Below are 17,816 nucleotides of genomic sequence, written 5' to 3' on the forward strand. Positions count from 1 at the left end.
CAGGTGGACCTAAATGGATGCTCCATAGAGGTCTAAGGAGTGTCAGATGTCAGCGGTGACATGTCCGCTGACATCCGACCCGCTCCGATCCGAAAAAGTGTGATTGAGGAAAAACCTACTTTTCTATCCATCATCGGATTGGATCGGGTGACAACAGACACTGCGGTCCGTCGTCATCCGATCTACCATAGTGGAGAGCGGTGCTCTGACAGGTCCATCCCTGCGCAGTGTGCAGAGACGGACCTTGCCAAGCGGATATCCACGAGGCGGATCATCACTGATCCACCCCATATGAAAGAGGCCCTAGACTGTATACAGGGCCAGACTTCCATCACTGACACCTGTGGGCATACAGCTACATCAAGTCTTGCTAGGATGACCTCTTAAAAAATATATTCCTATTTTGCTAGCCCTAACCTGGCTTAGAATGTGCTGATAATGTGTAGATACAATTTTATTAGATGACTGATTACTGAGGGGAAAAAGTCTAACAATTAACTATACAGGAAAGGTACACCCATTTGCCTTTTTCTCTTATAGGTGCAGATCTTGTGTATCTAATACTACATTCTGTCATGTCTGTATATATCTTCCTTTTAAGAACTGAAAATACTTGTTACTGTTCCTCTACATAGTCTGATTATTGCAAGTGGTCTTCAAAACTGCTGCAATGCTTTATTTTATTGGTCCATGTACACAGACCAATAATGTATACATGTATATGTTCATGTTGAAAACATGATAGCCCCTGGCTGGTGTTGGAATTAGCACAAGAGTTCTAACTAGACAAATGTTTAAAAAAAAGGATTAAAAGGAAAAATGTTTACAGACAAGGGAGAGAAAACTGATAAGACAGAGTGAAAAGATAAGATAAACCTCAGGACCTGAGGCACAGTGTTAGAGAAAGGGCAGGGAGATGTTAGCGTGTCTTCAACAACCCTCATCAGACTCTCAAAGTGAATCTCATACAAGTACCTTTACCCTGTCAGTTTGGTACAGCTAACTCAAAGGAATAAAGGTAATACGAAAACAACACGGTTCCAATTAATCCTGTCATTAACTTAAACCGGTATACACTATTAATTTTCAGTTGGAGCCGCTGTACTAACCATGCGAGGTTAGTTCTGCGATCTCCCCTACTGAGCTGTTGTGTTCTGACAAGTGGAACACTGGTTAGCACTCTCTGCCATTGGCAGAGAGCACTGATCGGGAGCTGTTCCACTGCTGGTTTTCCAGCATGCTTGTCCAAGTCGTCCATTTTTTTTGAGTTGGCAACTGTCTCCCAACATTTGGCTCATGTGTACGGGCTTTACTGCCTATCCTAGGGTGAAAATTGCACAGTTGTCACTCTAGAACTGGGAGTGTGCTACTCAGTGGGGGAGATTTACTAAAACTGGTGCAGCCGCACATATTAACCAATCAGCTTCTAACTTCAGCTTGTTATAATTAAGCTTTGACAATAAGCCCCGTTCAAATCGGGACGATCTGACATGCGATTTGACAGTTCAAAATCTCATGACAAGTTGCACCCCATTGTCAGCAAAGGAACTGTTTAAATTGTTTATGACTTAAGTGGCAGTGCCCCCCCCCTCCTATAGTCACAGAAAAAAAAAGTTAAAAAATAAAAATAAAAAGGGGCCCTTTAAGACATTTAAAACAAAACAAAAAAAAAGTCATTTAACCTGCCAGTCGCAGTGCACTATGGGAAGCGCCACGTCGATGCAATCACAAGATTGCATCCATGGTGCTTCATTTGCGGGTATTTAAGAACGCCGACCAGCTTCCGCCCGTAAAATCACTGTGATTCTATGGGCGGGAGCATTGTTGTTCAAACCCAGGCAGGTCACTTTCGGGTTTCGTGAATCAGCCCGAAAGCCGGAAGTGACGTCAGCGGCTCCGTTCCTCAGCCCGAGCGGAACTGCAGTAAGGTGAGGACCACCTGAAACGTTCTCTCTAAGGAAAAAAAAATATTTCGGTGCTCAATGGTTGCTATTTGGGTTCTGAGACATGATATCATTGATAAGTTAACATTGCGATCATTTTTGGCAATCAGTTATCTAAATTTCTTTTAATAACTTGCGTTCAGTGTACAAAAACTTCTAACTTGACCTTTTTAACTATTCGGTATTAATTCATTATAGTTGCTGCATTTGCATAATTGCTATATTTTCAGGTCTGGAACCATAGAAGCTGCACTGAGGGAGATTTGAGCAAGTATTTTATTTATTTTTTTCTCCAAGGTTGCAAATGCACGAGAAGAAAGTCCATTTAGTCCAATCAACACATAATCAGGATTGCTTAGATGTTACCCTAGTTGTTTGGTAATATAAGTGGGAGGGGCCAAAAATGATGGGCAGAGTCTGGCGCCCCCCCATTCAAAAACTTCACCAGCCGCCACCGACTACATAACACCTCCCTCCCTTCTCGATAACAGGGGGAGGTGTTATTATGTTATCGGGGGGTTTCTACTCCACAGCCGGCAGTGAACAATGGCAACTGGTAAACTGGCAGAGAGTACAGGAAGTTAGGAGCTCACAAGATTTCAGGCTGGATGAAAAGCATTTTTTTTTCCAGTTGTCAAATATACTAAAACACTTTCAATGGTATGGTTAACAGACAAAAAGAGAGCAAATAAGAGAAGCTTATTGTAGAAGCCTAATACACTTTAATGTTAGCAACTTTTGTTATTTCAATTTTTATGGTTTTTATGCACTACAGACATAAAGGCTGGAGGCCTACCATGAGTCCGCAGCATTAGGCCTCATGTACATAGAGACATTCAGGCATACAGCCCAAGGATTTAGTGGTTTTCTGCTTACAAAGCTCTGATACCTTCATCTCAATTCCTTCCCTACATGCCACTATATGTGTATGCAGCACAAATTCATTGAAAGGCTTGTACTTGTTTCTGAAGCAAAACTGGTTGAAAATTCTCTAATATTCAAATATTATATTTTTACAAAGATCTGACCCTAAGCCTAAGGCTTTTTCATACTGGTGGACTCCACCAGTGGATCCCCCTTCTCAGCGAGGGATCTCTCCGCTGATCCCAGCTGAGCAGGCGAATGAAAGGTCCATGTCAGTTCTGCTTATATAGAACAGACATGAACACCCCACTTTTCTTTATGGGGGTCGGATGTAAATGGACCACCTGTCCATCTGATGTCTGTTTTTAGCAGATAGGATTGGATGGCGGCCGGTGTAAACAGACACATGTCCATTTGATGGGGGATTCGAGTGATTTTGTTTTTCCTCAACCTGTGGTTGAAGGAAAGAAAATTGCACAATCTATGGCCAGCCTTACAAACCTGATCATATAGCGTGTGTTATGCATATTTGTGAATTGAGATCTGAGTGTTATAAAGTAAATAAGGTGTGGTATCAAGAAAGCAACATCAGAACAACAGAATAGGAATTGAGCCTATAGTCAAGTTTATGAGCAGAAACAAGCTTTCATGTTCTGTTACCAAGAAAAATGCACATTTTCAGACAGAGATATGATATATTTTAAGAGAATGTTGCTGAAAATATTCATTCTAATGCACATCATGCCACAACCTTAAATGATGCGAAGCTTACCAGGCTAGTGCACATTTCCTCAAGAGCCTTTTCTAGATTCACAAATTACACCAACCTGCTATTGAGATTGACTTGACAAGGATCTGCAGCAGATAGTTTTTAATTTTCATTTGTTTTGGAGTTTTTTCAACAACAGCTTTATTCACTGGCAGTACCAGGTATGCTGCTGCTTGTAGAACACCAACCCCCTAAGTAGGTGTACACCACCCTCACCTGCAAATTTACCTAGATCTCTCTGCAAGGCCCACGGCATTATTTACATCCCTTTGCTGGTTTCTTGAATCCGGGATTGGTGCCTATGCAGTTCGGCCCCATAGGCATCTAGGAGGCTGATAGACAGAGAGGAGCCGATATGCCTACCAGCCCTATAAACGTCTACATGGTCAAGCTGCTTGGGTGCAGACATTGATTTAAGAAGCTGGTGGAGGGATGTAAACTATGCCGGAGACTTTGGAGTGAAATCTAGGTAAGAATATCTAGGTAAGAATAGCAATTTAGCAGAGAGAAGGTGAGATAGACCCACTAAGAGGGTAGGAAAAGAAAGTTAATAAAGAAACTTCACAGGAAAGTTTTATTCCCCTTTAAATTCAAGTATACAGAATCATGACAACAAAGACTATCCTTATGGCCAATATACATCTTTCCATTTGCTATGAGCCTTCTGGTATACTACAGCATTGTCGCTTGTGATTTCTATACCCTGGTTCTTCCCCCCACTACACTGCACGACAAGCCTCTAAGAGCCCATTCACACAGGGGCAACACGACTTGTAGGCGACTTGAGTCAGGCAACTTGGACACGACTTGAGTTAAGATCACAGCGCGACTTGGGACGACTTCAAGCCCGACTTGTGATGACTTCAAGCCCGACTTGGGACGACTTACAAGTCGCCCCAGGCCAGGCGACTTTTGCCGAGGCCAAGCAGAGAATGAGCTCAAGGGGGAACTCCACGGCAAATTTCTGAAAAAAATTTGGCGTGGGTTCCCCCTCCGAGAGCAAACCAGGCCCTTAGGTCTGGTATGGATTCCAAGGGGAACCCCTACGCCGAAAAAACGGCGTGGGGGTCCCCCCCAGATCCACACCAGACCCTTATCCGAGCACGCTACCCGGCCGGCCAGGAAAGGGGGTGGGGACGAGCGGGCGCCCCCCCCCTCCTGAGCCGTACCAGGCCGCGTGCCCTCAACATGGGGGGGTGCCTTGGGGGAGGGGGGGCGTGCGGCCCCCCCACCCCAAAGCACCTTGTCCCCATGTCGATGAGGACAAGGGCCTCTTCCCGACAACCCTGGCCGTTGGTTGTCGGGGTCTGCGGGCGGGGGGCTTATCGGAATCCGGGAGCCCCCTTTAATAAGGGGGCCCCCGGATACCGGCCCCCCACCCTATGTGAATGAGTATGGGGTACAATGTACCCCTACCCATTCACCTGTGGAAAAAAAGTACAAAAAAAAAACACAACACAGGGAAAAAATATTTTATTGCACAGCTCCGGGGGTCTTCCGTCTTCGGGGGTCTTCTCGCCGGACTCCTCCGCTATCTTCTTGTAGCTCTTTTACTAGCGGAGGAGTCCGGCTTTCTTCCTCCCCGCCGCCGGCCTCTTCTCCCGACTTCGGGGGTCTTGTCCCCCTCTTCGGTTCTTCTGCCGGGCCACCGCGCCTTCTTATAGCTCTTTTACAGGCGGTGGCCCGGTCTTCTGTCGTCGTCGTCGCCGCCGCCGCCGCCGCCGCCTTCCGTTCTTCTTCTTCTTCTTCTCCAGGAGATGTTGACACGACGCTCTCTCCGGCCGGAATGCCAGAGCCGCCCTGCGCTGCCACTTATATAGGGACAATGGGGCGGTGTCACATGGGTTGATGTCACATGGGTTGGTCACATGGGTTGATGTCACATGGTAAGGGGGCGGGGTCACCATGTGACATCAACCCATGTGACCAACCCATGTGACATCAACCCATGTGACACCGCCCCATTGTCCCTATATAAGTGGCAGCGCAGGGCGGCTCTGGCATTCCGGCCGGAGAGAGCGTCGTGTCAACATCTCCTGGAGAAGAAGAAGAAGAACGGAAGGCGGCGGCGGCGGCGGCGACGACGACAGAAGACCGGGCCACCGCCTGTAAAAGAGCTATAAGAAGGCGCGGTGGCCCGGCAGAAGAACCGAAGAGGGGGACAAGACCCCCGAAGTCGGGAGAAGAGGCCGGCGGCGGGGAGGAAGAAAGCCGGACTCCTCCGCTAGTAAAAGAGCTACAAGAAGATAGCGGAGGAGTCCGGCGAGAAGACCCCCGAAGACGGAAGACCCCCGGAGCTGTGCAATAAAATATTTTTTCCCTGTGTTGTGTTTTTTTTTTGTACTTTTTTTCCACAGGTGAATGGGTAGGGGTACATTGTACCCCATACTCATTCACATAGGGTGGGGGGCCGGTATCCGGGGCCCCCTTATTAAAGGGGGCTCCCGGATTCCGATAAGCCCCCCGCCCGCAGACCCCGACAACCAACGGCCAGGGTTGTCGGGAAGAGGCCCTTGTCCTCATCGACATGGGGACAAGGTGCTTTGGGGTGGGGGGGCCGCACGCCCCCCCTCCCCCAAGGCACCCCCCCATGTTGAGGGCACGCGGCCTGGTACGGCTCAGGAGGGGGGGGCCGCCCGCTCGTCCCCACCCCCTTTCCTGGCCGGCCGGGTAGCGTGCTCGGATAAGGGTCTGGTGTGGATCTGGGGGGGACCCCCACGCCGTTTTTTCGGCGTAGGGGGTTCCCCTTGGAATCCATACCAGACCTAAGGGCCTGGTATGCTCTCGGAGGGGGAACCCACGCCAATTTTTTTTCAGAAATTTGGCGTGGAGTTCCCTCTTGAGAGCTGATAATTCTGTCAAAGTCGCCTCCGTATAAACGGAGATCCGACTTGGAGGCGATCTCCATTGAAATCAATGGGTACCGGTCGCCTACAAGTCGGATAGAAGTAGTACAGGAACCTTTTCTGAAGTCGGAGCGACTTCAGTAGTGTGCATTAAGACGGCTCTCATTCACTTACATTGCTTTTTAAATGTTGTCCGACCTGAGGCGACCTGAGGCGACTAGGGGCGACCTGAAGTCGGATCAGGAGTTGCCCCTGTGTGAATGGGCTCTTACTGTGAGTTGCAGCTTTTTTATTGACAAGAGTAACACCAAGAAACAATGCAAGTAGTACATATTTCTCAGATAAATTATGTGCAGAGATTGACATTGGTGAAACTATTGGCAACTACTTAGGAATGTTACTACTGATTTTAATTAAGTGATATTGGGGTCCTCTTAAAAGCAGTTTGGCCCTCTAAATGGTAATACAAGGCTTCCTTTTACAATGTATGATCTGCTCTATGTTGAAGATTTACTAAAGCTGGTGCACATAGAACCTGGTGCAACTGTGCAACAGCTTCTAACTTCAGCTTGTTCAATTAAGCTTTGACGATAAATCCTAGAAGCCGTTTGATTACTATGCACAGCTGCACCACATTCTGTGTGCACCAGCTTTAATAAATCTCCCCTCATATCGTATAAAAAAAGTAAAACTAAAATGAATACAGCATGCTTATACTGTACATGTGTCTTGTGTACTTATTTAATAGACATAGGAAAATTATAAAGAACAACCGCCACAATCTGTACCCCAAGGTATGAATTATTAAATTTTTTATTTTTTTTAATGAAATAATAGTTTAGGGGTACTTGTAAGCAGGGCTTCTGTTAGAAATCATGGAGCCTGTATAGCCTTCCTGACACTAGTCAATGGAACAGCTACACTGACTTTATGCCCCAAAATTTAAAAAAAAAGTCCCTCCTCTGCTCCCACCTCTTGGGTCTCTCTGTTGCCATGATGGGGCCTAGGGAAATATAATTCAAGCCATGGTAAGCAGATAGGAATGGGGGTGTGATCTAGTAAAATCAATGTATTCATTTAGGCAGAAATAAACAATAAAGCTGTCCTGGGCCTTCCTGTTTAGCTGATGAGGCCTGGGCCCAATACAAAAGTACAAAAGGACCAGTTGTACTGCCTTATCAGCTGCCCTGCTTGTAAGTGATGAATGGGCATACATTTGTTATTACATTGGATTATTTGGCGATGCCCCTCGAGATATGTCATAGAGCACCCTTAGGCCTGGTTCACACTGTCACGACTTTTGCGCCAACATCCCAGCACAACTTCGGCACGACTTGCATACAACTTCCCTGAGGGAAGTCAATGCAAATCTGAGCTACTCAAGTTGCTTCTATTAGAATGGTTCCATTGCACTTAATGGGGAGCAACTTGTCATGCAACTTGTGCTCGCAAAGTCGGAGCTCATGTCGCACCAGTGTGAAGCGTGCCTTAGGGTTTATTCTGTAAAAATAGCATCAAAGTAAAATTGTCCGTAGAACTAATTTGTCGCTGAGTTGGCTTCATTAAACAAAAATCTGATGATTTGTTGCTATGGATTGCTGCATGTGGTCCTGGCTATTGTATCGGCACTGAGGTTTTCATTGAGTCAGCTTGTTTTTACAACATTTGGATGCCCACATTTGACCTTATACCTGAGAAGAGTAACAGACACAATTGCTAAAAAATAACAAATAAAACAAAAGAGTGCTTCATTCATTTTTATGCTTAGTGGAAATTAAACTGATAGCAAATAATAAGCAGCACATTTTTTTTAACAAAGTGATTAGAATTTTGGAAAATCTCAAAGGCTGATGGAAGACCATGATCTTTTAGCGTTAATTTACAGCTGGTACTTTATTCATAACAAGAGTTTTCAAATACTCAGCTCTACTTCAGCGATGTGATGTCCACAAGCTCCCTCACTGGCACCTACATCTTCACCTGTTTTTTTCCCCCTAGTTTCAGCATCTTTGGTGGATCTTGATTGGCATGGCCAGTCACGGTTGAAGTAAGCCCAGTGCATGTGCACAGGAGTTTATTTATCCTGGCATGAAGAATGGCTAAGAATGTACACTGAGCTGTCCATGCACAGCTCAATGCACATTCTAAAACTTTGCAAAGAGAAAGGTAAAAGGTTTTCATTGCAGAAGAAACAGTTCCTGTCTCTCTTTTGCTACTCGATCATTTTTTATTCCACCTGGGCAGGTTTTACTTTAAAAAGCAGGATTTTCTTAATAGATAAAAAATTATCATCTCAAAGTTTACAGTATGTCACTCCAAACCTTTTTTTATGAGTTTTAAATAAAGTTGGGAAGAGTTAGAATTACTGTAATATTTTTTTTAACTGCATTCAAATTTCCCCTTTCACCCTGTCCTGCTTACAACATTTTAGCAGTCAGGAGGGAAATTCTCCATCAGGAACGCAGACAGAGATAAAAACTCTTTTTTTTTTGCAAGGTTGGGGAGGGCTAAAACCCCCTGTCAATTTTATTTCTGTTCCTCTGTTGCAGAAATCCCCTCACATCATAGGAGAGCAATTTAATAATTGCATGTAGTATGTAATAACTATGATATCTTACAATGCCTATAATATACACATGTATGCCATAATATATAGAAGCATATATTTAATTCATAGTTAAAATAGGCCAACAGATTTGGATTTAAAACTTTTTTTTCTTTTTTTTTTCTGGTGCCAATGTGATGAATGTCTCATCGGAATAGATACCCTTAAGCAGTTTTGTAACTACTAAGAAATCTGTTTTTAGGTAAACATTCCTAAAAACAGGTTTATCCGGGAGTGGCTTAAAAGAAAGATCCCTGAGGGGGCTTCTTAAGGAAAGAAAACAAAACAGGTATCATCACAGAGGGGGAAATTGTACTTCTCAAGACGGCTTTTTCTTCACTTCTCTACTACAGTGTAGATTGTCAACTATTTTCTAGATAATGGCACCTGCCAGCTTCACCTTCATCACGGTACAAGGTGAAATTTGTATTTTAAGAGAATTTAACTTGAAATAGCAAGTAATAATAATGTCGCCAGAAATGCTTCATGGTGATATGTCAGAATTCCATGTTGATAAAATTAAATTATATTTGGGTCTTTTTCTTTTCATCCTTGTGAAAGAAAAGAGTACAGGCATACCCCACTTTTAAGTACACAATGGGGTTTATTTACTAAAGCTGGAAAGTGAAAAATCAGGCTCACTTCTGCATAGAAACCAATGAGCTTCTAACCCCAGCTTGTTCAATTAAGCTTTGGTAATAATACCTGGAAGGTCATTGGTTAAAAGTGGGGTATGCCTGTAGCATAAAAAAACTACACACAAATGTTTCTAAAGTCAATATCCAATACCAAATAAGCATTTTTATTTCCTGATAACCCTCTGAGGTTCTGATTCCCACTGAGGAAAGTATTCTTCCCATTTCAGCAGACTCTTAGTGGAAATTCTGTTCTCCCTTATGTTTCAAGTACTCTGAATCAGGGATTTTCAGCCAGGGATCTGCTCAACCCTAGGGTTCCACAAGATGTCTCCAGGAGTTCCACCTAGAGTTGCCACCTTATCCTTTTAAAACCAAACACATATTAATTACACAGGTTCTGTGGCTGATTAAGGTGGTAATTAAAATCGCTTGTTGCCTTATCTACATGAAATTAGCATAAGAACCTGTGTAATTCATATGTGTTCGGGTTTAAATGGATGAGGTGGCAACCCAGCTTTTGTCACCCTTGCAAAAAATGTATATTTACCCAACAATGTTTTTTTTTTTATTGTTCTCTGCAAGCTATCATTAACTCCAGTAGTAAGTACCACAATGTGGATTGATAGGTATCCAACAGTATGCTTTACGTTCTGCCACCAATGTCACCATTATGATCCATTAGGGTAGGCTAAATAGGACCTTCAGAAGGGAGAACCGATGGACCTGCAACTCAAGTACAACATTTATAGTGAAGTCAGTAGCTCTCCTTATTCTGCTATTATGTGGTAGTATAACCCCAAGGGTATAGTAAAGAAGAATAAGAAAAAAATAAAACGGCTTGTTTTATTTTTTTTATTTTGAACTAGCTTTACAGTGTCTCTTAAGGATTTAATACTGTTGACAAGGGCTGAAGTAAATAGTTCCGTGTAATGGTGTACCTATATAAATATCAAATATGATCTTTAGTTGGGCTATTAAAAGGAATGTTAGCCTTCAAGCAGTTGCAGATTATTACAAGGGCAATTCAGGCCATGGCCTGGAGCCTATGGTTCCTAGGAAGCCTATAGCTGCCTGACGGTCCAATAAACTTGTTACTCTGTTAATTTTAACCATTAATGCTGCTTGAATGCCAACTCTCTCTTATACTCCATGTAAAAAATTTATTTTACTGTTTTGTTTTACTGTTATAGCTATAACTTATTGATCACACTACTGCATCGTGGATCAAAAAAGAATTTCAGGGGGTTCTTCAAGATCACAGTATTTTTTTGGTTCCCCAAGCTGAATTTCAGGTATGGATTTTTTTTTATAGTTACATTGGTCCAATTTGGAGCAGTGCATGTATGCATGTTCCATACCTGTGGAAGGTGGAAATAACTGTAGTAGGCACTGCTACTATAGTGATCATTGCTGTCTTCCAGTTCCCATGCCAAGTGGCTGTCTTGCTGCTTAGTCAACACAGGTAGTCTCTCGCTTAGCACAGGTACCTTTCAGAGGTCACTTTGTGCTATTTCAATACATTTTCTGATTGGACAAGGCAGAGAAGTAGGGCAGTGATGTCATAATCTCTACCTTGTCCAATCAGAGAATGCTTTGCAATCATTGAGAAAATGGACCTGGCCTTAGGTGCATCACCCCTGGTTTAGGGTATTCGGGTGAGTAGTCTCAAAGAAAAAAAAGTCCCTTTATGCCGATGAATTGGTCTAATTTCCTAATAAACCTGAATATTCTTTGTCAGCTGTCTTGTCCATCTTGAACACATTCACTACCTTTTTGGGCCTACAAGGAGACAGACCCCAATGAGTAAGGGAAATAGTAGTGACAGACTGAATACATGCCAGAATTAATTGAAATACATCCCAAATTCAATCTTTGTGTGCTCCTACTACCTCTTCAAGTAATTCCTCCATTGATTCTCTCCAGTGGAACTCAAATGGAATACTTTGGTATTGTTCTTGCAAATTCAATTCATGATTTTATCTCCTTCAATGTTTCTCCCTTGGGTACACATGTATCAAAAGTCAACTGGTTCAGCAGAACCCGGACAACTTTCAGTAGGTGTGCACCCCTATCTGTTCAACAGAAGCCTGTATAGCGATTCTGCTGGAAAATCATCATTAAATCATACATGCAGCAAACGACTACAGTGCTGATCTGTGCATTCTAGTGGGGGGAGGTAGGGGGAGCCCCCACTTTCTGAATACAAAAGCATAGCAGGTATGTTTCCTGCATCCTCATTACTTGTGTGAATGTGAAGATCTGTCAGATTTTTCTTTCAACCCGCTTGTTGAACACAAAATCTTTATGTGTATATCCTGCTTTACTCCCTCTACTTAAACACTGGTGGAATGCATGGATAAACCTCTCAATGTCTGTAATAGGAAAAATCTATCTCCTTAAAATAATAATTCTTCCCCTCTTCCTTTATGTGGATGCCCAAAGCTATTTTTAAGACTATATGACTATCTGATTTTCTTTGGCAAGGATTAAACTTGCGGTCCTCCAGCAGCCTTGGTGGGAGGGGGGACTGTCAGTATCAAACTTTTAAAAGTATTTCCTCACCGGTCAATTGGTTGCCTAATGACTCCTTTTGACTAAGCAATACTTTCCTTGGACGTGAGGGTTGTTAGTTCCTATGAAGCCTTAATCCACTTGGTCTATAGAGGCTCAGAATCCCTAACTTGCCTCCATTAGATCTGGCATTAAAGTTTGGAATGACTGGGGGGCCTCCCTCTGCTTCCATAAATACTATGCTTTGAATAAGATGTACCCCATTTCTATAGTTGCCCAGATCCTGTCTTGTGGATCGGATTTGGAGTTAATTATTTCAAGATGTTGTCAGAAATGATCCTTCGATGGGTTGAAATCCTTATATCAGTTACCTAACTCTCATTTCTTTTGCTATTTACAGACACACACCTTTCAAGCGCAATTTGGGACTGGCCATCTCTCCTTTCAGTTAACTGGGCTTGAGCAATTGTTGAGGGATGATGATACTCTTATCAAGGCACTGTTTACAATATATAAACAATTGTTTCCAGAGATGTCTATACTCCTGCAGGTTTTTCCGAATGGCATGGGTCACTGATGTCCCAGAGCTAGATAGTGATGATTGAGACAAAATGTGGTAGGCTTCCCTTACTAGATTAGTAATAGCCAGGGATCAACTGATCCACTATAAAATCCTGCTTAGAGTTTGACTTTGGCTAAGTTTGGAAGAATTTACAGGGATCAAACTTCTATATGTTGTCAATGCTCCTGTGCCAGTGCTAATTTCCTCCATATCTTTTCAGATTATCCAGCTATTAAACAATATTGGATGTATATCCTGGCATGTACTGAATCGGTCACTATTATTTCCCTTACTCCTTCCATTGGGATCTGTCTCCTAAGGTTTGTAGATTTGTAGATCTCCAATTAGGGCAACTCATACTTTGCTTACACGATTGCTCTTTTACACAAAGAAACGTATTATACTGTCTTGGAAGAAGGCCTCAGCACCTCCCCCACTGCCTGGAAGGCTCTGGCTAGCAAGGCTCTCTCCTATTAGAGTAGGCCACTCTAATAGCAGTGTATCTTCTAAATCCAAAGGTTCTTATTTATCCAAAGGTGACAGTTTGGGGTTATAACTTCTGCTGGTGCAAAGTTTGTATTGTATTCATTACATTTATAACATAAAAGTTTTCATAAATCCCTGTGCTGCTGTTTCAGTGCATTGGATAGGCAATATTAAACTGTGGACGGGATATAACTCAGATCTATGAGCTCCACAGGTTTTAACTCTTCCAGGCTATGTAAGCTACTAGATCAATAGTTGCACAGCTACTGCATGTGCCTGTGGTAATTTAAATATAGAAGCTGGAAAACTTATAGTAAGCAGAGTACTTGCAAGTCATGTTTTCAGCCGCTGTCAGTTTTTACACTGCCATCATTTCCTAAATGGCTATGTGATATATAAGCATGTAAAGATGAAGAATGAGGCAAAGTAGAAGACCCTGGGTTCATAGGCAGACAAGCATATTTTGCGTTTTACTGGTCAGCAATGCTGCCTAAGGATTTCCAAACTCTCCATCAAGGCCTTATACTGTCATTCACAACCTATTTTAGCTAAGCTGGTATTCTGCTGTAAAACTGATCACTTTGATACTAGTGACAGAAACACCAATGCCGGCATTGTCTAGCTGGAATAGGAGTGGCATTGTCTGCTTTTTTCTAAGGCTTTTACTTAAGGGTTTTCACTCAGACAGTCATTTAATATGCATCATAATTATAGCATATTTTTGATTATCAATCATACAGCATTATCATCACATTCTTTTACAGTTGTGATTTTTTTTTTATATGGTACATTATGAACACTATGTAACTTAAGTCTATAAACAAATCATGTAAAGCTGAACATCAGTCTGCATTCCAAAAAATGCTATCTAATTGCACCCTATTACCCTGGAGGGATGGGGTAAGGGTCAACTAGATAAAAAGAATTCCTGGGGGGTAAGGAATCAGGTGGGCTACTTACCTTGTCCCATTATTCCCACAGACTCCTTTCCAGCCCAGTGGTCTTGTTTTTGAAGACATGAAAGTACAGATTAGTTATGTTACTAATTTTGTTTAATTGATTCTTTGTCCCAGTCGGTGATGTCACGAGGGGGGCTGGGTCACTTGCTCATGTCATCAGGTGACTCCGCCCCTTAGCTATTTAAGAAATGTCAGATGGAGGAGTAGGCAGTCAATGAGAGCATTGGTCAAAGCCAAAGTTTTCTTTTCTTTTTGGGTCCAGCGGTACAGCGGGCATTGTGATTGATGATGGATCTACTTCAGGGGACTTTTTTTTTTACTAAAGGAATTGTCAAAAACTTGTTTTGTGTCATCATTCACTATTTTCTCCTTTTTATTTTGTGAATGGGTAGCGGTACAATGTACCCCATACTCATTCACATAAGGGGAGGCCGAGATCTGGGACCCCCTTGTTAAAGGGTCTTCCAGATTCTCATATGCCCCCTGCCTGCAGACCCCCACAACCACCGCCCATGGGTTGTGGGCGTGTGGTCTGGTATGGTTCAGGAGGTGGGGTATTTGCTTGCCTCCCCCCCTTTCCTGGCCTGCCAGACTGCATGCTCAGATAAGGGTCTGGTATGGATTTTGGGAGGGACCCCATGTGTTTTTTGGCATGAGGTTCCCTTAAAATCCATACCACATCTGAGGGGCCTGGCATAGATTGGGGGAGGGATCCCACGCTATTTTTTTTTTCTGTATTTTCTATTACCGGCAATCTTTTGTTTACATTTCAGTTCTGTCTGTGCTGATGAGTCATTGGTTGTTAAGGACATGGCAGCCCACTTCCCAGCACGCTCCTTAACAACCAGCTGTTCTTCACACAGAATTCAAGTCAGTCAATTATTTTTCGACCAATCTGAATTTGAATCTTCTGAAAATTTGGAATTCGTTTGGAAAACAAATAAACAAAACTAATTTCAGTAAAATTTGTTACTATTTCATCAGAGGTTCTGATACATCCGAATCTCCAAATAACCAAAAATTCATCCGAATTTACAATCGGACTGCAACAAATTACAAGTTCCAGCAGTCTGGAGACCAAGGAATAAAGCAAGAAAGCTAAAGATGTATGTCAAAACAAAATGTTCTCTTTTAGCTTAAAATAGAGAGTTAAAACTTGAGCTTTTACTGCTATCCAGAATTCTGTTAGAGAGATTGCCCATCACTTCTTCACCTGCATAAAAGGTTTTACAAGACAGAAAATGAGTGGAACTCTCCAACAGCAGCACAGAATGAAGTAAAACATTGTTTTAGTAGAGTAGAACCATTACTGGAACTAGAAAAATTCTGTTTTAGATAGCAGTAAAAATTTGACAGGGGTTCTATTTCCACTCCACTCTGCCAAAGACTAGCAATATTTTTTGGCTTGACTATGTGAGGAGTGGGAAGGGCACAAATAGATAGTAATTTTTCAGTGCTGACTGAGATTAGTTATAACATAAATGATTTACAATCCTTAAATCCCAGCTCCAACCCTAACTGTTAAGTTTTATACAGAGTGAGGTAAGGTTAGAATTTATGTAATATTAAATACTGTATGTGTTTTAGTTGAGGATATTTTTGGTGGTATTTTACCTGTTGTCTACATCCTCACAGATGAAGTATCTTTTCCCGTCCTATTCTGTCTGAGAGCTGTTGCCTAGATAGGAAGTGGAGGGAACATTTCCCTTATGAGGACAAAGATAGGAATAAAATCCTGACAGAGGTTCTAAACCTTTCTTCCTCTAACATAAAATGGGTTTGATTTACTAAAACTGGAGAGTGCAAAATCTGGAGTAGCTATGCATGGTAGCCAATTAGCTTCCAGGTTTTTCTTAAAGTTTAATTGAATAAGCTGAAGTTTTGAAGCTGATGCACAGCTACACCAGATTTTACACTGTCCAGTTTTAGTAAATCGACCCTATTGCGTTTTTATTGCTGTCTCTCCCTTGGGAAATTTCCTTTTGCTTCCTGTTCTATCTGACTTCTGTCACACAAATAAAAAATGAAGAGGAATCCTCCAAACAAGTACACAGGCAGTAATATAAAGTTGGCAGAACTTCCATGCTGTGCAAAAAAAAAAAAAAAAGGTTATAACTTGTTTTGGGTTTTAGCAAATAAATTTGTTTCTAATATATAACTGTTTTAACCGCTTGCCGACCAGCCATCGTCATTTTACTGTGGCAGGTCGGCATGGGTCAGGATAGCAGGCGCACGCATGCCATCAGAGGCACGTGCCCGCTACACAGTGGAGGTGCGGATCCTCGTGGCCGACTGTGGCGATGACCGCCAGCCACGAGCGAGTGTGGGCACGAGAGGCAGAACAGGGATGAGTGTGTGACTGGTCGTGACTTCCTATTAGCTAGAAACAACGATCTGTCACTTCCCCTTATGCTATTCAGCCGAAAAGGGGTTAAATCCGCCCGCAAAATGCAGCCGCATCACTGCCCAATTGATTTCAATGGGGAGCAGCGGTGGAGGAGCGGTGAGTTCACTGCTCCTTCCCCACTCCAAAGAAGATGTAGGCAGGACTTTTTCTGACACCCTGCCAGTGCACCCCTCCAGTGTGAAAGCCCTCGGCTTTCACACTGGTGTGCAGGGAACAGCTGTTTTGGGGCGGTTTGCAGGGGCTATTTTTAATGCTATAGCGCCTGCAAAACACTCCAGTGTGAAAGGGGTCTTAGTCAGTCCCCTCCCCCTTCAGTTAGAAACACAAACAGGGAACACAGTTAGCCCCTTGGTCGCCCCCTAGTGTTAACCCCTTCCCTGCTAGTGAAATTTTTACAGTAATCAGTGCACTGACTTCTGTCTAAATGCCAATGGTCCCAAAAATGTGCCAAAAGTGTCTGATGGGTCCGCCATAAAGTTGCAGTCCTGATAAAAATCGCAGATCGCCGCCATTACTAGTAAAAAAATAAAAATGCTAAAAATCTATCCCCTATTTTGTAGCAAACCAATCAATATACGCTTATTACGATTTTTTTTTTTTTTTACCAAAAATATGTAGAAGAATACATATCTGCCTAAACTGAGAAAAAAAATGCTTTTTTAAAAAGAAATTGGGGTATTTAATATAGCAAAAAAATACAAAATATTGTGCTTTTTCAAAATTGTTTCTCTTTTTTTGTTTATCGCGCAAAAAATAAAAACCGCAAAGGCGATCAAATACCACCAAAAGAAAGCTCTATTTATGGGCAAAAAAGAACGTTAATTTTGTTTGGGTGCAGCTTCGTACGACCATGTAATTGTCAGTTGAAGCGACGCAGTGCAAATCGCAAAAAATGGCCGGTCATTCAGCAGCCAGATCTGCCAGGGCTGAAGTGGTTAAAGAGCATCCAGGCAATTAGCTACCATGCATGAGAGTTTTTAAAATTTGAGGAGCAATAGTTACTGTATGTTATTAATGAAGATATGATACTATTGAGTAAGTTAGGAAAAGTCCATCTGCAAAGATATGCAGCAGAATACACCCACCTGATATCTGATGACGTTAAGAAATTCTGATACTCCCCTTCAACAGGGATGTGACCAAAGCTTTAAGTTAACATTTGAATATAGGACTACTTTAAAGAAGCACTCAACAAAAACCTAAGAACATACTGAATACATCTAAGA

General features: G+C 42.6%; 1 protein-coding gene across 5 annotated transcripts in view; it reads right to left on the reverse strand.

Moving 5' to 3' along the window:
• TP63 (tumor protein p63) overlaps positions 1-17,816 on the reverse strand; it is a 225,888-nt gene that overhangs the window by 78,361 nt on the left and 129,711 nt on the right. The gene's annotated exons all lie outside the window — the stretch shown is intronic.

Source organism: Lithobates pipiens, unplaced genomic scaffold (genome assembly GCF_037356315.1).
Source record: "Lithobates pipiens isolate NorthernLeopardFrog02 unplaced genomic scaffold, aLitPip1_a1.2 Scaffold_18, whole genome shotgun sequence".
NCBI classification, from domain to species: Eukaryota; Metazoa; Chordata; class Amphibia; order Anura; family Ranidae; genus Lithobates; species Lithobates pipiens.